We start from the raw sequence: 19,832 nt of genomic DNA, 5'->3' as shown, positions 1-19,832 counted from the left end.
AGGAATCCCAGGAGGAGGAGGAGGAGGAGGAAAAAGATGGGGAAGGAGAAAAGGAGGGGGCTTAGAAAAGAGTAATTGTAGGGGCGCCTGGGTGGCTCAGTTGGTTAAGCATCCGACTTCAGCTCAGGTCACGATCTCACGGTCCGTGAGTTTGAGCCCCGCGTGGGGCTCTGGGCTGATGGCCCAGAGCCTGGAGCCTGGTTCGATTCTGTGTCTCCCTCTCTCTCTCTGCTGCTCCCCCGTTCATGCTCTGTCTCTCTCTGTCTCAAAAATAAATAAACGTTAAAAAAAAAAGAGTAATTGTAGAGAAATCATTCAAAGTGCTTATTTATGTGCACTTAACCAACCAGTCCAAAAACCTAATGAAAATGAAAAAGAAATTGTCAGTGTAAGAGTCCCAAGTCAAAACAGGAAACAACCTAAATAAGAAAGTTAGACAGCATTTTTACAGTTTGGTGGGAATATAGGTTTCCTATTTTTAAAAAACTCACACTTTTGTTTATTCATTTACTCAGCAAATTTGTATCAGAGGGCTATTCTGTGTAAGTACTGTTCTAGGCACTGAGAATACAGGGTTGGACAAGAAAGGTAAGGTCCCCTAATCCTCTGGAATTTGCATTGTAGCTAGGGAAAATGAAAAAAGGAACAACTATAAATGATTCTTATGTAGTGCAAGATCTTTCAGTTGAAATAAAAATAACATTGCAGAATGCTAGAATCTGTTTTTTTCTGGTGTTTTTTTTTTTTGGTGTGTTTTTGTTTTTGTTTTTTGTTTTTTTTTATTCCTTTACCAATAGTTAGAAGCAAGTGCCACTATAGAAAACAGTCTCCACTTTCAAGATAGAAGTATTAAGGAAGAGTCAGTAAATCAATGGAAACTTCCATTTTCATTATAAATTTATGAGAACTTTGTAATTTCCTTAGGCCGTTAAGAATTAACAACAACAACAACAACAATAAAATGTACCTAAAATTTTCCACCTTTGAGTCACATCTTGTTGCATCGCTATTGAAACTCAGAATCCTGCCTTTAAGTAGAGTAGCAAACTTTCTCTGTAAAGGGTCGTTAAATATTTTTGTCTTTGTAGGCCAAGACACAAAATTCAGAATATTATGTAAGTACTTATGTTACCAAACAGAAAATAATTCACAGATTTTTACTAATGCAATAAAAATTAATAATAATAATGAAGTATGATTTTTTGGTAATACAGGTCTGCTTATGAGAAGGATGGAAGTTTGGAGGGGAGGATTACATTTCACTTACTTGGGGTTCAACGGATTGTCATCAAAATTCATTGCAAATGTTTATCTGTTAATGCCAATCTGTAATGACATTTTACATACATCCTCTCTGAAAATATTTTTTCACATAGAACCTGACAAATAGTCAATAGGCAAATGCTTTTTATTAAACATAATAATCTCTTGAAAGGCATTTATGGAATTGTATTAGATTCTGTTCTTGATATTTGCCCTTAGGCATATCATTACAGGGCAGATTATCACTTCCAAGTGATAATAAATAAGTAGATTTTAGAATATGAAAATGTTCTTTATGTGTACATTGAGCTTTGAAATACACTGCCAGAGGCGTGATTTGAGTTTGGAAAATCTGATACAAGTTTCTGACGGAATGAGGATCCTGCTTCTTGTCTTAATTTTAGAACATAAAGCATATAACGTCGTGTGACATTACTCATAATTCAAATAACGTTGGTCGGCACCAGTGCAGCTTTGCCAAAGTGTAAGTTTCACAGTTAAGTACATTTGCCTTGTAATTTTAGGCTGAACTCATGAAACATTTTCAAGTTTGTAGCAAAAGCTAATTCAAGGCTATTTAGTATCTGATAATAGTGGTTGGAGAAAATTCCTCCCTTCCGGAATATTTTCAGTATCAACTCTCACCCTAATGAAACACCCTAATGGAACTTTACCACTGCTAAGTTATTGAGCTGTTGTGTGGTATGGCAACTCAGAACAGCCAGCTTCTAATTCAGACAAAAATTCACAGAACTGAGGATGATCGGGTTTATGAGAGGCAATGAAGTTCACTGTTGACACTGCTGATTCAATAAAACATAACAAATTCAGGTATTTTCTTGAATTCTCAGGGAAGTACCTGCTGATGAATAATAAAATGGAAAACCAGAGGCTTTAAACATCTTACATTTTCCTAAGTTTTGTAAATTGGTCCAAATAATTCTTTTTCTGCTCCATGTATATTTTTATCACTATCAGTTGTACCCAGTAGATTCCACTTAAGGTTGTACTGAATTAGTGCTTTCTCAGCTTCTTAAAAAAAATATCCTTACTTATTGTTCCAGGCACATCATTCTTAGAGGTTAATTCTTCAGCTTCTTAAAACTTGATATCAACTCGTGAAATAACTACTGAGGAGTGTCAGTAACATCCAGAAACTCATCAAGAGCAATGAAAAACAACTTGAAGTTATTTTCCTTGTTAAAAATAGGGCAAATTGATTATTGATGTTGCTTTCAAATCCTCAGCTCTTCATGCAACTGTTTATGCTGAAGGCTAATCATCTTTAAAAAGTTTTTCTCTAAACACTTTTCTTCAGCTGCTGCAATCAAATATGATTTAACTAGCTTACCATTGGTAAATGACTTTTCTTGCTTAGCTATAAATAAAACAATTGTAAATTTATTTTGATTGTAGCCACATTTCATTTTTTTCTTTTTGTGAAGAAATTCTGCTGTGATGAGTTATACTGTTTTAAATGTTCTAATGTTTCTGAACATTGCTTGTCTGTGAGTAGGGAACATTTCAGTGAATGCTGAATCTACTATCAACATGTATTCTTTAAGCATAGAGTGTCATTGCGTAATAAACAATGGTTTTCTATCTAATTTGGTGCAAAATAATCCATACTTTACTGTGCCTTAAAAATGTAGCATATGAAGTCCATTCTTTTCCTTCGTTTCAACTTTATGAGCATGCATTGGTATAAATATAAATAAAATGTGTTATGGTAACAGGTGGCATTCGAAATGCTGCCGAATTATTACTGTGTTACCTCAATTTGTAAGTGCCAAGCAGCAACAGGAAGCAATGAGAGTGCCACATGTATACATTCGCTTTCACAGCACTTAACTTATCTGATGTTGTATTACAAAGCAGCCACAGACAATACATGAATGAATCAGTGTGGCTGCCTTCCAGTAAAATTTGAATTTCATAAAATTTTCATGTGACATAGAGTATTATTATTCTTTTGATGTTTTTGGCCATTTAAAAATGTAAAAGCCATTCAAAACTCACGGGCCATATGATATAAGTGGTGGTCCAGGTATGGCCCACAGGCTGTAACTTGTTAACATTCTGTTTCTGATTTAGAAAATAAAAATACAGGTATCTGATGTTTGTAAGACACAGAGTTTATTTTATTTTTTTTTATTTTTGATTTTTTTTATTTTCTTATTTTTTATTTTTTTATTATATGAAATTTATTGTCAAATTGGTTTCCATACAACACCCAGTGTAAGACACAGAGTTTAAATGTAAGAATACCGAAAGGTGGAGAGTAAAGTGTAAAAGAAATCCAACAATAACCAAAGAAAGTGGGTAGCATTATCTTCTGTTGGTTTTTCACTGTTGACTCTGATATGCCTCATTTTTTGTTGTTTTTAGTTTATCCTCACTAGGGTTTGCTAAGTTTCTAGAATCAATGATTTGATAGATTTCTTCAATTTTGGAAAATTCTCAGTCGTTAGCTTTTCTCTCGTTTCTCCCTTCTGTGACTACAATACACATATAATGTGTGATATCATTATATATATTGTATACCAGCCTATCCAGTGAATTTTCATTTCTGATATTTCATTTTTCATTTTCAACATTTCCATTTGGTTATTTTTATCATTTCAATACATGTACTAAAAATTCCTTCTTCTGTTCATGCATTTTCTGTGTTTAACATAATATAGTTAACATAGTTAACTTAAAATATACTTATTTTAAAGTCCTGGTCTGATGATTCCAATATTTGGGAAATACCTGGGCTTGCTTCCCGTCACGAAATGAGTCACATTTTTTTTTTTTTTTGCTTCTTCATATGTCTTATAATTTTTGGTTCTATGTTGGACCTTAAGTTTAAAAGAAAATTAGAAGTAAATAATATTTAACCTAAGAAAAGTGTACATTCATTCAATTACTACATTACTAGAATAGGAAACTCAGTCAATCTAATCTGTGATTTAACTGAGCAAGCATTTGTTGAAATACTAGTCAAACTCAATTAATCAATTATTGCTACTATTTCAAGGCTAGAATCAGAATTGAGTCTTAGACTCTGAGCACGGGTGATAAGGAGGTATTCTCATTATGTTTAAAGCCATAAATTTGGGGATCTCTTGGGATTTCTCTCTCCTGTCTTTCTGACCCTCCACCCCTCCCTTTCTCCCCCACCCACTCCTTCTCCTCATTCTCCTCACTCTCCATTCTAGACCACATCTGCTAGTGTTTCAGATTTCAGGGGGTCCCCTTTACATCACCATCCTCTGAATGTCTACAGAGATTTCTGGGTGTGCTGTTGCCCAAGTTATAGCTTTTGCACCTGATGAAAGCTAGGGTACCTAGGAAAGATTTTTCTCATATTCTGCACTCCTCAATTTTTTAGTAGCCCTCTATGCACTCCATTAATAACCTCAGAAGACTTTCTCTTGGTTCTTTTGCCCTAGCCCCAAACTTTATAGAATACTACTACCCACACTCAGTAGAAGGCTCATGATCTAACATTGCTAGGTAGGTGTAGACAGACTTTATTGCTGGAAATTCTAATTGGATTCTAATTGGTTCTGTCAACCCATACATGGCAGCAAATCATTTGCTACAAGTTCAGCTGGTTTCTTCTTACTTCCATCTTCTCCTGTTGTTCTTTTCCTCTTATTCTGTTCAGGATAATAGTAATTGGGGATCTCTTCTGCTTTAGGAAAGGCTGTTACTTCCTGGGATTTAGTTCATTTTGTATTTCCTCTTGACCCAGCTCTCTGATATACTTTTAAAAAGAAACCACAATTTCTTGCTTATCCTGCTTGTTATCATTGTTAGGATAAAAGCAACTATGTCTTGCAACTTTGATAAACCAGACGTGAAATGAACTAGAGTTTTTATTGTTTAAATACTACTTGAAGTAGGTGAATATTTTAGGAAGTTTTTTTCACCATAGTTCCTCTCTTTACTAAATTCATATCTTTCTTAATCACTTATATATTAAACGTATTCCATAGGCTCTCCTACTCTGAGAGTTTATTTACTGATTACTTACGTCTCAGACATTGATAATGTTTGTCTTTTTCTCATCACAGCAACTCCAGGAGCCAAGTATTATTATCATCCTCATTTTGAAGATGAGGAAATCCAGGGGCAGGAATATTCGTCACTTTAACAAGGTTATTTTTCTAATAGTTGGTGGAGTTAGTATTTGAACCACAGTGTTAATAGACCTCATTTAACTAAGTACCAGACCACACTATAAATAAATAATTGTAAAGCAAAAAAAAAAAAAAAAAAAAAATGAATATAATCAAAATGCTTCAGAAGCTTTTAAAAATTGTTACTTCAGTCTAAGACATTGTACTGAATTCTAAAGTTATCCATAATTGATTGTATGATTACCCTGGCATCGTTAGTGAACAAATTCTTCATTTGGGCCTGCTTTCTAGAACTGTGGGATGAATTGATACTGTACTAACACAGCATTGTTTGTATAACTTTTTACCTTTGTTTGATTTCTTCTTCCTCTTATGAATCTTGTTGCAAATTTATTCATGTTCTCATTCATATTTTGAAATTATTATTATTGATAAAATATTAAATTATATTTAAATAATCTGCAAATTGTTTCTGTACTATTCTCTTGACTCACTATACATAAATAATTATGTCTTACTTTTCTTTCCATTCTATTAATTTTCCGAAGAAAAAAGAAATTCTTTTAGTATAAGATGAAGAGTAGGGATACTAATGAGATGTATTTTATGGTGACTCATGTATTAACTATTTGAGAGGATTGAGGTGATTCTAGATTCTGGAAATTATAGTATGTGAATGAGACATTTATTTATGTTTGACCTAACAGTACTAGCTAAGAGACAATTATTTGTACCACTGCAAAATCATTCCCTATCAGTTTGTGACACAAGCTCTAACTTTAATCTAAATTCACTCCATCTCAGGTATCTGTAGCTAGAATCACAAACTAGAAGCCAGTAACTTGGTGTTTTAATATTTATAGCCTTAGGGAAATTCTTACAAGTCTAGAACATAAACGTCCATATAAAAGATCAAAGATCATTTTACCAAGGGACTACTAGATTAAATACTAACAATAAACCTCATAAAGAGTGACATGTTTTACCTAATTACACAAAGAAAATGCTACACAGTAGTAAATATGTTTATTAAAGATTTGGAGTTATACGCTCTAAGAATTCTTGTTGTTATACTAAATTTCTACATGAAATTGACAAATGATACAAATTATATGTATCTTGTATGCAGAGGTGCCTTAGACAATGAATTTTCCCCAACCTTTGTTAAACACATAAATAGTATCATTAATAACCTAAAAAATTTATAACATGGATGTTTGAAAAATCACCTTCAATTTCACATGTACTTTTAAAATTTATATTTCCGGGCGCCTGGGTGGCTCAGTTGGTTAAGCGGCTGACTTCGGCTCAGGTCATGATCTCACGGTCCATGAGTTCGAGCCCCGCATCGGGCTCTGTGCTGACAGCTCAGAGCCTGGAGCCTGTTTCATATTCTGTGTCTCCCTCTCTCTGACCCTCACCCGTTCATGGTCTCTCTCTGTCTCAAAAATGAATAAACGTTAAAAAAATAAAATAAAATTTATATTTCCTATATTATCATACAGTAAAATCACCTTTTTCTCCCATTGGTATATAGTTCAATGAAGTCTAATACATGTACTGATTTATTTTACTCTCACATCAATCAAGATACAGACCAGTTCAGTTATAAAAAAAAAAAACAAAACCAAAAAACTCTCTCTGCTTTGATTCTTATAACCATACCTTCCTCTGTCCCCATTCCCTTCAACTATTGGGTGTTTTCCCCTCATTTTGTTTCTACTGTCTTTTTCAGAATGTCATGTGTAGGGAATTATATTGTATAATAACCTTTGGAGACCATCTTCTTTTACTCAAAACAATGCCCTTGAGATTCATCCAAATTGTGTCAATATTCATTTTCTCCTGGATAGTATTTGATTCTGTAGATATACCAGAGTTTGTTTATCCATTTATTTGTTGAAGAGTATCTGGATTGTGTTTAGTTTGTGGCACTTATGAATAAAGCGTCTATAAACATTTGCCTGTAGAATTCAACTAGTAAACACAACATGTTATTTCCTTAGGGTAAATACCCAGGAGTGAGACTTCTGGGCCCTATGGCAAGTGTGGTTTTAACTTTAGATCAAAGTAAAACCGTTTTCCAGGTTGGCTATCTTATTTTGTATTCTCTCCAGCCATGTGTGGGAGTTCTAGGTGCTCCACAACCTCATCAGCACTTGGTATGTCCAGTACTGTTTTTATTTCAACCATTATAACTTGTGTGTATTGGTAGCTCATTGTGGCTCTCATACCAACGTCCTAATGGCTAACGATGTTGAACCTGTTTTCACGTGCATATTTGCCATCCTTTTGGCGAAGTATCTATTCAAGTTCTTTTCCACCGTAAGTGCTTTCTTTTTAATTTTCATATTGTTGAGTATTGAAAGTTCTTAACATATGCTGGACCCTTTATGTAATACAAGGGTTTTGCAACCGTTTACACAATATGCGTTTTGCAAATATCTCCCACACTAGAGATTGTCTTTTCATTCTTATACAGTGTCTTTTGCAGAGCAATTTTGAAGAAACACAATTTAATTTCTTTTCTTCCATGGATATTTCTTCTCATTTCCTGATTAAGAACTCTTAATTTATAGTTAGGACACAATTTTTTTTCCATGTTTTCTCATAAAAAAATGTACAGCTTTACAATGTTATTACAACTATGACTCACTTGTAGTTAATTTTTTTCATAGGTATGAGGTTTGAGTTTCATTTTTTGTATATGGATGAGAATGCTGAGGTATGCAAGATCTCAATGAATCTCAAAAGCAGTGTACCAATTGAAAGACTATATGTGCTATAATCCATAATTCCATTTATAAGAAATTCTAGAAAGAGGCAAAACTATAATGTTAGAAAACTTCTTAATGGTTAGGATAAGTTTGGATAAGGATAAGGAGGGAGTTGATTGAATGTTTTATATTATGATTAAGGGAGAGGGTATATAACCATACACACTTATTAAGGCCCATTGAATTGCACACTTATAATTGGTGATTTATATTGTATATAAATTATACTTCAGTGTAGGTATTAAAAAAGATATGACATGGGGCATCTAGGTGGCTCAGTTGGTTAAGCATCTGATTTCAGCTCAGGTCATGATCTCCCAGTTGGTTCATGGGTTTGAGCCCCACATTGAGCTCTCAGCTGTCAGCACAGAGCCTGCTTCAGATTCTCTACCCACCTCTCTCTCTGCCATTCCTCAGCTTGTGCATACACGCACACTCTCTCTTTGTCTCAAAAATAAACATTTAAAAAGATATAACATGATAAAAAGACATACAAGTATTTTACTCTATACTAGCTAAAAATATGTGATGTATTTGGAAAAACTATACACACACATACACACACACACACATATATGTGTGTGTGTGTGTGTGTGTAATATATATATATATATATATATATATATATATATATATATGTATGTATAAATTAATAGGAATATTTCCGATTTCCTATATAGGTTCATAGTGTGGAGTGACCACTATGTTTAAAGTGACCTGATAAAGTTATATGAATATTAATGCACCTTGTAAAGGATATTTAAAAAGAAATGGAATTTGGGGCGCCTGGGTGGCGCAGTCGGTTAAGCGTCCGACTTCAGCCAGGTCACGATCTCGCGGTCCGTGAGTTCGAGCCCCGCGTCAGGCTCTGGGCTGATGGCTCAGAGCCTGGAGCCTGTTTCCGATTCTGTGTCTCCCTCTCTCTCTGCCCCTCCCCCGTTCATGTTCTGTCTCTCTCTATCCCAAAAATAAATAAACGTTGAAAAAAAAATTTTTTTTAAAAGAAATGGAATTCAAAAAGTCAGGTAACATTCCTGTAGTGAAAATATAACTGGCATGCATTTGAAGTTATGAGTATTCACCGTGCCTTGGTGTGTAAATAATCTAATTGCAATAGAGATGTTCAAACTATGGAGAAAAAGTGAAAGACTCTGTTTTCCAGTTGTTAGATTTATGCTGAATAGTAGATGCTGGGAGGATCCTGCTAAAAAATTAATTATTGTGAAATGAATCAATGACTTATCAACTTCATAAACTTAAAAATTATTTTTAAGTAACACACTATTTGGATAGGTGATTTGTCATTACTTCTTAGAACAAACTTATAGTACTTCGGTTTTGTTTATCAAAATGATTTTTGTTAGTTAATGGTGGAATTAAAGAGAACAAACCTTTATTCATAGAATAAAACATTAAAATATATTTAATAACAGCCTAAGCCCCTTTATAGTTGGAACTAGTTTGTGTTTGAATTCCTTTGTTCAACAGTAAGAGTTTCAAGACACCCAGGTAAGGATGTGAATGAATCTTGGTCCAATTCTCCTTGCTATTTTTTATCTGTAACTCATTAGTAGGTGTGGCACCTTAATATTCTTTCCTTATAACTCAATTTCTAGGGACTGGGAACCTACCTTATTGACCATGTCAGAGGCTTTCACTTGATACACTGACCAGTTCCTCCAAAGTGTTGGAGTTCTCATGAACCTCAGTTCCCATGGCTGAGATCCAAAAATTCGCTGTCAGATCTCTTTGATGCCTTTCCAGATCTGTTATTTTCTTGACTCCATTGTGCACTTTTGCCAGCCAAGAAAAACCACTTGCCTCGCTGCCTTGAATTTTCTTCATGTACCACTTATTTTTTTCTGTCTCTCAAATATCCTTGTTTCTTTACCAGTCTAGTCCATTATAGTGTTTCCTCTCTGCTTAGTGATGAGATCTTCTTAAGATGCACAGCACCCTTATAGCCACTGCTTTAAAAGCTTCCAAGATTCATCAATACTCTCTGAATAAAGAACACTAGCCCATCTGCATATGTGTCTACTGATCAAAATGCTCTGCAGTACATTTTAAACCGCTTTCCAATATCATCTCTTACTAAATCTTAAATCTTATTCTTTACTGGAGAATTTACTATTTCCCAAACATATCCTGTCCTTTCCTGCCTGATCATCTTGCAATGGTATGCATCCCCATCCACTGACATTGGTTAGTAAGACCCCTGTTACCCTTGGAGTCCTATCTCATTTACTATTTGAGCCCCTTAAAATGGAGATTATCTCCCCTTACACTGAATTTACCTAACATTTTGTCTGACATTTTCTGATGGCACGTTTATTCTACATGGTGCTGAAATTATACGTGCTCATTCCCCAAACTCCATTAGATCAGCTACTTCTTGAAAGTAAAGACATTTGACTCATTTCTCTAAAACATGAAGAATCTAGCATAACATATGCTCTTAACTTTTTTAACATTTATTACTCTAAATGACTAAGAGTAACAAACATTTATGAAGTGCCTATTCATTATACACTAAATACTGGTTTCAGCAGTAGATGCAAAGACATAAATGATACCCATGCCTTAAAGAATTTACACTCTGATGGGCAAGATAAACAAATAAGCACAATTATTTTGCAGGGTTAGAAATATACCTGTGGTGCTTAGGAACAAAGAAACTTACTGATAAAGGAAAAGTGATATTACATAAAGATTCCAAGAGAAAGTATTATCTGAGCTAAATTTTGAATGGGTCTTTAGCTATAAAAAACAGGATGGGAAGAGAAGAAGAAATATTCTAAGAACAATGAGCGGAGCGTGCAAAGTGATTGATATGAACGAGTTTGGTATTACTGAAACAGAGTAGGAGAGAAGCAGGGCAGGAAAAGAATCTGACACATTAAAGAGCAGTATTTTCACTGACATGAATCTGGATTTCAGATTTAAGGGTTTTAAGTAGGGTAGTAGCATGACCAGATTCACCTCCTATATATGAACTGACAGCAAACCAACTGCAGGCAAGAACACCCATTGTAATGACATTCCACATTAATATAGGTCACAAATGATAAGGATATGGACTGACATGAAACAGTGGTATACTGGACAAGCGTTAGGAGTTGGAGGAAGGACAGTATGTTATTCTCCAGACTGAGAAGGCACTTTGAGACTGGAAAACAAAGCAAGCCACTCCATACAATTTATGCAGTTTTGTTTGGGGTAACTAACTAACAGAGGGTAGGAAGTGGAAAAATGATCCAGGTGGTACACAGCTATTCTCTACCCCTATCTAGACCTTAGTCCACAGACAGGTCTTACGGAGCAAGGGGCATAATGGTAAGTGCCAAGAGTGGTTATCTAAAGTGGCACCACCAGTGTGCCAGTCATCCCTACTAGATATTTAAAGTGAGAACTTTGGGGCACCTGGGTGGCTCAGTCAAATGTCTGACTTTGATTTGGGTCACGATCTCACAATTCGTGGGTTCAAGCCCTGTGTTGGGCTCTGTACTGACAGCTCAGAGCCAAGAGCCCGCCTCTCTCTCTGCCCCTCCCCACTCACACTCTGTGTCTCTCTCTGTGTCTCTCTGTCTCTCTGTCTCTCTCTCTCTGTCAAAATTAAGTAAACACTAAAAAATAAAAGTGAGACCTTCCATGTGTCACTTTAGAGAAAATCAGAACAAGCATTCTTGCACTCAGGTCAGGGCATACATTAACATCCAAGGGGCCTGGAACATAGCTCTGACGGAGATGATTGCATGGGTGTGAACAAGATGGAAGGCCAAAGATGGAGTCTGTGTTGTTAGCCCTCTTTCAGTTCGAAAGGTGATACCCTAGATCTAGAAATATGTAATTTTTCAGGGTACATGGGTGGCTCAATTTGTTAGGCGTCCGACTTTGGCTCAGGTCATGATCTCAAGATTCATGGATTCAAGTCCCTCATCTGGGTCAGTGCTGATATCTCAGAGCCTGGAGCCTGCTTTGGATTCTGTGTCTCCCTCTCTCTCTTCTGCTCCCTCACTTGTGCTCTGTCTCTCTCTCTCAAAAATAAATAAACATTAAAAAAATGTTTAAAAAAAGAAATATGTAATTTTGGAGAACAGTTGGAAGGCAGGAATAAAGGGTAGTGAATATTATCATATGACCTCAGATTGCTGTAGTTGGTGATTTTAATAGGAAATAAAAACAGAAAAATAATTTGGGGAGAAGATGAGCTCTTCTTTGAACACATTGAATTTGAAGAGAAAAACTATTCCATAATTATCTGTGGATAGTTGAATTTATTATGTTGGATCTTGAGCAAAGCATCATAAGTGTACAGATAGTTGCTTAGGAAGGTTCACAGGTTGCCATTTTCTCTGGCAAATGAAGCAGAAAAATAAGACAAAGGATAAGAGGGTATTGGCCAAATGGTAGTTGAATGTATAAAATACATGGTCCAGGTTATCATCCCTCAAACTTGTAGCACATCTCCCTGATTATGGTAAAATGTCCCAGTGTCCTTGGACTGCCTCCATTCTCATATTACAGTGGAAAAATAACTTTAGTTATAAAGAATCAGAGTAATACAAAGCCCTTAATCATTTTGTAAGATAAGATATACGTGATCATATATTGAATTATAAAATAATAAAAACACCTAAAAGGTACTCAATTCTTTTATAAAACTAAGCTTTATTATATGCTATAAATATTTTAAATATCACAAAACTCTCAGGAAGCCTAATGCTTCTAAAATACCACTTTGATGCAAAATTCAGGGGATTCTTAAGACATGAGTACTTCTTAAACTGAGTTCTCATAGGAATATAAAAATATGCATATCCTTATCCCACAATTAACATGGTCAGGAACAATTAAGAACAAAATAAATTGATCATGAGCCAAACCTGTAGACTACTTTTTTATCAAAAGCAAGTAGAGTTTACAAAAAATATATAGATCATTTCATGGTTTCTTAATGCATAATTCAGGAGGGTGAGAAATTCTAGATGCTGAAGTCACTAATAGGGTATTGTGAAGCATTCATTCCAAAATTCAATTCTAATCTGTTGACTGCATTTTCTGTGCCCTGCTATTCTGTGTTCCTCTGGCACAACCTTCACTATTACCTCCAACCTTCTAGTAAAATTCTATAAACATGCAGTTGACTCACATTAGTTATTCATTTGTAAAATTAAATATAAAAGTTCTGTGTCCTGATTTATGTTGGTACAGGGCAGAGAGATAAATCATAAGTTCAGAAAAACAGTGATATAAAAAGCCCAGGGAAAGGAGAGAATCAGAGCAAGAGATGATTAGTAGAAAAATAAACCCTTGAAGGTATTTACATGTGGGCTGAGGGGAAATGTGTCTACAAAGCTAGAAGTTGAGGGGATATGCAGATAGATTATTGCTTGGTTACATTAACATAATAAGGTATCAAATTTACACGTATGATTGTTCTATTGCTGCCTTTTCCCTTCTTCCTCTATTCTTACGTTATTTGTAAATCCAGAAAACTGTTATAGGCATAGTTGTATTTTAGGGTTATCTACTTTCTTTATGTGTGCTCTAATATGCTTTATTAATCCCATTTAAAAGTCCATTGGTGTTTTTGGAATAACCCTAAATGGTTCACTAAACTGAGCACATTTATGCATTTGGAATAAATGGAGTAGGCAGGAATTAGTTTGATATTTTTCCATGTAGTTTTATAACATATCTTTTTTGTCATTATGTACTGCAAATGAATTGGCGGTATTTATGCCCTAATAGCAGTAGTTACTCTAAGAATACACAAATGGTTCAGAAAGCTTAATCATAGATATCTAATTTTGCCTTTTGGTTTGTACAATTCTTATCTATCTGTCAGTGGTAGGGCTTTGTGGATAAACTATAATTCCAACAAGATGATTCTGAAAGTCAGTAAAGTCGAGTAATCGCTACACTTTCAATGGAGATGTACAGAGAAATAGATTTGCTTGGTGATTGTTTGCAGATGTGATTGCTGGTATGAAACTGCAGACTCTCTTCTTCTTAAAAGAGTAATAAACCTCAATATTATCTGTATTGAATGGATGTGACTTTATATTACTTCCATTATATAACATAGGACAATTTAAGCAACGTAAAACCTACTTTAAAAAAGAAAAAGATTCCAACATATTACTTTCGTGCAGGCTCTCTGTTCAATGAAATTCTGGTTTACTCTGAATCTGAAGAGAGACTTTCAGGGATGGAATAATGTTAAAATGCATGCCATTTTAGTTTAGATATGCCCATTTGAATTCACAGCATGTGATAGCTAAGTATTTGATTGCCAATGTAGTGTAGGAAATTGGTTTGTAAAAATCATACTGGATTTTCAAGCTAAGACCAAATGAGGACATTACCATTTGGATTATTTCAAAAGGACTGAATATATATCTTTTCTTTGTTTTCCTGGGGTTTCTTTAGCCATTTTCTGTTTTGTCCCCCCTTTGCCCCCATGCACACACATTCATTCTGAGAGGCAGCAGCAGAGAATTGAGATGAAAAGCATTAAATTTGGAGGCAGTCAAATATCAGTTTGAGCCCTGTCCAAAACATGCTCTTTTGCCTCTACATACCAATTTTCTTAAGTAGAAAATAGGACAATAAAGCACTTTATTTCATTTATTTAATATGTTTCTTGGCTGAATAATATGTTCCAGGCACTAGAAATATCTGGAGAAATAACTAGAATGAAGGTCATAGAATGTATATAGCCCATGACCAAATGCTTGGACTATACATTGGACTGTGAACTAATGATTCAGTCGTCATATTTGTCTTTCTGACTCTCTTCAGACAAATATGAGGGTAGGGAGTAGTAAAACCACCTTTCTTAGATGTTATTAAGCGATAGTACGTGTGAAAATGATTTGCAAACTCTAAAGCACAAACACAAGAGGAAACAAAACTGCACATAAACTATCAGAAGCTTTATGTCTGTAGTAATGTTTACCAAAGAAAAGGGACTAAAGCTGTGATTTTCATCCAGATATCATCTACCAACTAGCCTTTCAAGTATCTCTAAGTCCCTAATTTTATTTCAGTAAATAACATCATTTTTCCTTTAACAGGTATCCTCATCCTTGAATCCAAATGAAATTTAGTTGTTTCTCTTTTATTTTTCAAATTACATGGTGTATTGGTGGAAAAGCCCTGTTCTTCTTCCTGCCTCCTGTACTTCTTCTCTCCTGTGTGTCTCTTTCACTACTCACACAAAATATTCACACAGAACACTTCACTTCTGACACTTCTGATCACTAAACATATAGAGGCTTTCCCCTCACACCAAGCAATTCTCCCTAATGGAGACGCCCTGGTGGGGTGTTCTATAATTTGACTCAACTTTAACACTACCTAGAGATGGCGTCAGATCCCATGGGTCGAGGTTCCATTCCACAACACTACTCTCACCCTACTGCAGATTCCAATAACAACTAGTGGGACTCATGTTACCCCAACTTCTGTCTGATTTGTCTACAGATTGGAAGTTCCCAGTCCCCCTTCTCAGGTATGATTAATTTACTAGAGTGGATCACAGAACTCAGGGAAACACATTGAACAGTTTATTAAAGGATATAATAAAATATACAGACATCCAGATGAAGAGATACATAGGGTGAGGTTTGGTTTCGGTCCCAGTGGAGTTGGGATAAATCCCCCTTCCTATGTGGATGTGTTCACCAGCCTGCAAGCTCTATGGACCTGGCACTTTGGGGATTTTTATGGAGGTTTTCTCACATAAGTATGATCAATTATCAACTCCATTTTTAGCCCTTCTTTCTCTTCTGGAGGACAGAGCATGGGGCTGAAAGTTTCAAGCTTCTAATCATGGCTTGGTCCTTCTGGTGACCAGATCCATCCAGGGGGCTCATGCAGTGTCACTTCAATCGAACAAAAGATGCTCCTCATGCTGTTATCACTTAGGAATTTATAAGGGGTCTAGAAACTCTGTGCCAGGAAATGGGAGTAGAAACCAATATATATTTTCTATTATCTCACATATAGGTTCAGGAAAATTCATATTTTTCAGGAAATTAAACTCAATGAATGTGATGCTATTTTATATTTTTCTTTTTATAAGTCTTTTCTAGGAATATGTAGTGACAGCTCTGCTTATTTCTTTGGTTATAAATTAATACATATTGATTATTAAGAAGTTGGCTAATGTGAAAAATTATAGATCTTGAAAATGAAGATCTTTAAATCACTATAGAGAGGTAAACATTGGCCATATTGCTGTTCAAGATTTTTGCACTTCAAAAGCTTATGACAGAGTCTAACTTAATTACCACATAATTTGCCATGAATCATTATCATTATAATTTGAAATGATTTCAAAAACCAATTTATAATCTAAGGCCAATTCCCTAATTTCACATATCATAACTTCTTTATTCCTTCCTTCAAGGCATTTTCTTTTGCTTATTTACTTTTGCAATGAATTTGTACCTAAAGATGTATATAAAAGATAATAATAATAAAAAGACACTAATCATTAGGGAAAAAAAAAAACAAAAAAAGTGAAACAATTATTAGAAAGGGAATTTGCCCACAGATTTTAAATCACAACAATGTTTTATTTAGTTCAGCAAAGAATTTTGAGCATTTTGATTCAATCCATTTTGAAACATCAGCTGCCTATTAAATGTCAGATGCTATTCCAAGAAACTGGTAGAAAAGTTCCTATCCTCATTTAGGTTACCTTCTGATAGAAAATGTAGTCACTACCCAAGTTATACAATATCTCCAGCTTATTTAATAAGATCTATGCAAAAAACAAAGCAGGGTACAGGGTAAGGGAGTGACCTAATTTCAAGTCAGATAGTCATAAAGACCTTTCTGAGCGGTTGACTTTTGAACAGAAAACTAAATGAAGATATCAGATGGAAAGAATTTGTGGTATGATTGTCCCAATTCAAGAGAGAAACAAGTAAATGGCCTTAAAACTATATATAACATATATAATCGACATAAATACATATATATATACCATATATATGTTATATATATATATTTTTTCTGTAAAACTATATATAACATATATAAACATATATATAACATATATATAACATATATATATATAACATATATAATCAACATAAATACATATATATATATATATATGTTTTTTTTTTCTGTAAATCAAGTATTCTATGAGCATCAAGCCAGTCTATAGTGCCATGTAAAAGTGTTCGGCTATCACGGCAAATTTATCATGGTAAACTCTCATTGGTGGGCTTTGAGCAATAAAGGGAAATAATCTGATTTATCTTTTAATCAGGTTTATTTCTGGTTTCTGTGTAGAGAATGGAGTGTAGAAGGCAAGAATGGAGCTAGAAGGCATTTTTCAGTTGCTCACTTGAAAGACAATGGTGGCTTGAACTGTGGTGTTAGTAACAGAAGTGATAAGCACCGGACATGAAATATAATTTAAAAAAAAATTTTAACGTTTATTCATTTTTGAGAGTGAGAGAGACAGAGCATGAGTGGGGGGAGGGGCAGAGAGAGTGGGAGACAGAATCAGAAGCAGGCTCCAGGCTCTGAGCTGTCAGCGCAGAGCCTGACATGGGGCTTGAACTCCTGGACCAGGAGATCGTGACCTGAGCTGAAATCATAAACTTAACCAACTGAACCACCCAGGCACCCCATGCAATTTTTTTTTTAATTAAAAAAAATTTTTTTTATTACACTTCTTTATTTTTGAGAGGCAGAGAGAGACAGAGCATGAGTGGGGGAGGGGCAAAGAGAGAGGGAGACACAGAATCAGAAGCAGGCTCCAGTCTCTGAGCTGTCAGCCCAGAGACCTTCGCGGGGCTCAAACCCACGAACCGTAAGATCATGACCTGAGCCAAAGTCGGACAATCAACCGACTGAGCCACCCAGGCGCACCACCCCCCGCCATGCAATTTTTTAATAAATCCAAATTTAATGATACAAAAATGAGAAAGATAAAAAAAAAGAGGTTTCCCCTTATGAATAACAAGTTTTAGGTTAGTTCAACTGTGGTAGTAATGATATCACTTTATGATATAAGGAAGACCAAGAGACACAGGTAAAGGGTGAAATTAAAATATTCCCTCTAATTTGAAGAAGCTATTGAGACATGAAAATTGAGATGTTTCGCAGGCAGTTGACTATGTGAATCTAGAGAACCAGAGTCCAAGAGTAAGTTCTGAAGATATAAATTTACAATCATCAGCCTGTAGTATTTAATGGCAAAAGAAGAGAAAAGGTCACTCAGTGAGAGACCACAGATAACAACAGAAACCAGAAGGCCATATTTGGGGACACTCAAACACTAAAAAGTTGGTAAGTGAATTCATCAAAAGGTACTAAGAAAGAATAGCCAGTTAACTGGAAATTAAGATATGAAAAAGCCAAATGAATGTGTATTTTAGCAAGAAGAATGCTGCTGAGATGTCAAGATAAATACTGAAAACTGATAATTGAATATAAAAAGATGGAGATAATTTATGAATTTAACAAGAGACTCAGTAAAGTTTAAGAAAAGTGAGTATGGAAATAAATTTGTGTACAGACATGTTTAGTAGCACAAATGGAAGAAGAAACAGAAAAGACATCAATCTTTTTGTCAGTTAGGATTGAATTTGATGGTGAATTACCAAAAACTATATCAGAGTGGCTTACATAAATATGGTATTATTTTCCTCATATAGCAAGTCTATTGGTACAAAGTTTGGGGAGTTGGTTCACCTTAAGCAGCATTTAGGACTGCAGTTCTCTTAACATTTCCTTAATGCTCCCAAGATAAGAGCTGCTCCAGCAATATTCAGGCTTTATTTTTTTATATGTTTATTCATTTTTGTGAGGGGGGTGCAGAGAGACAGGGGGACAGAGGATTCAAAGTGGGCTCCTCCAGTGGGCTCTGTCTGATGCAGGTCTTGAACTCACGAAACTGCAAGATCATGACCTAAGCCAAAGTTTGATTTTTAACCAACTGAGCCACCCAGGCACCCCTGCTGCAGAAATATTCAAATCAGAAAGAAGGGGCAGGGAGAAAGGGCAGTAAATAATGCATTCTTAAAATGGTTTATTTTTTAAAATAATTGAAAAAAAATCCTAATAACTTTCCTGAATTCTGTCTCTCTGACAGAATCAGGTCACATGCCCTACACTCCATGTGAATTGTGACCGTGAAAATACTTTGCTTTCCATTTTCTATAATACTCTAAATTGCAAAACTTTGTACTCCATAATGACTTCTTACCTGGTCAACTTGATATATTTCAGATTACAAATTTCTACTCCACTGATCCATTCACAGATGTTTTTTCAGCCTTGAATAATTAATGAGAAGCAATGAAGTACCAGACACTGCTCTGAGATCCAAGGATAACATTGTACTAAAAGCAAAACTCCTGTCCTCGTGTGGACAGTGGAGAAAACAGACAATAAACAAGTAAGGGAATAGCAAGATGTGAGAAGTTCTATGTTATTCGGGCTCCTCTAAAGAGTTGATATTCCTACAGTTATGATTAAAGACTATCTGCAAAGGCACTGAGGTAGACTATGTTTCATATGTTTAAAAGATAGCAAGAAAAGTATAGCTAAAACGAATGGCCAAAGGAAGAATGGTAGGAATAAGATCACACAGGAATCCAGAGGCTGAATTATACAGATCTTAAGATAC

This window comes from Leopardus geoffroyi, chromosome B1 (assembly GCF_018350155.1).
Source record: "Leopardus geoffroyi isolate Oge1 chromosome B1, O.geoffroyi_Oge1_pat1.0, whole genome shotgun sequence".
NCBI classification, from domain to species: Eukaryota; Metazoa; Chordata; class Mammalia; order Carnivora; family Felidae; genus Leopardus; species Leopardus geoffroyi.
This window is presented reverse-complemented; position numbering follows the sequence as displayed.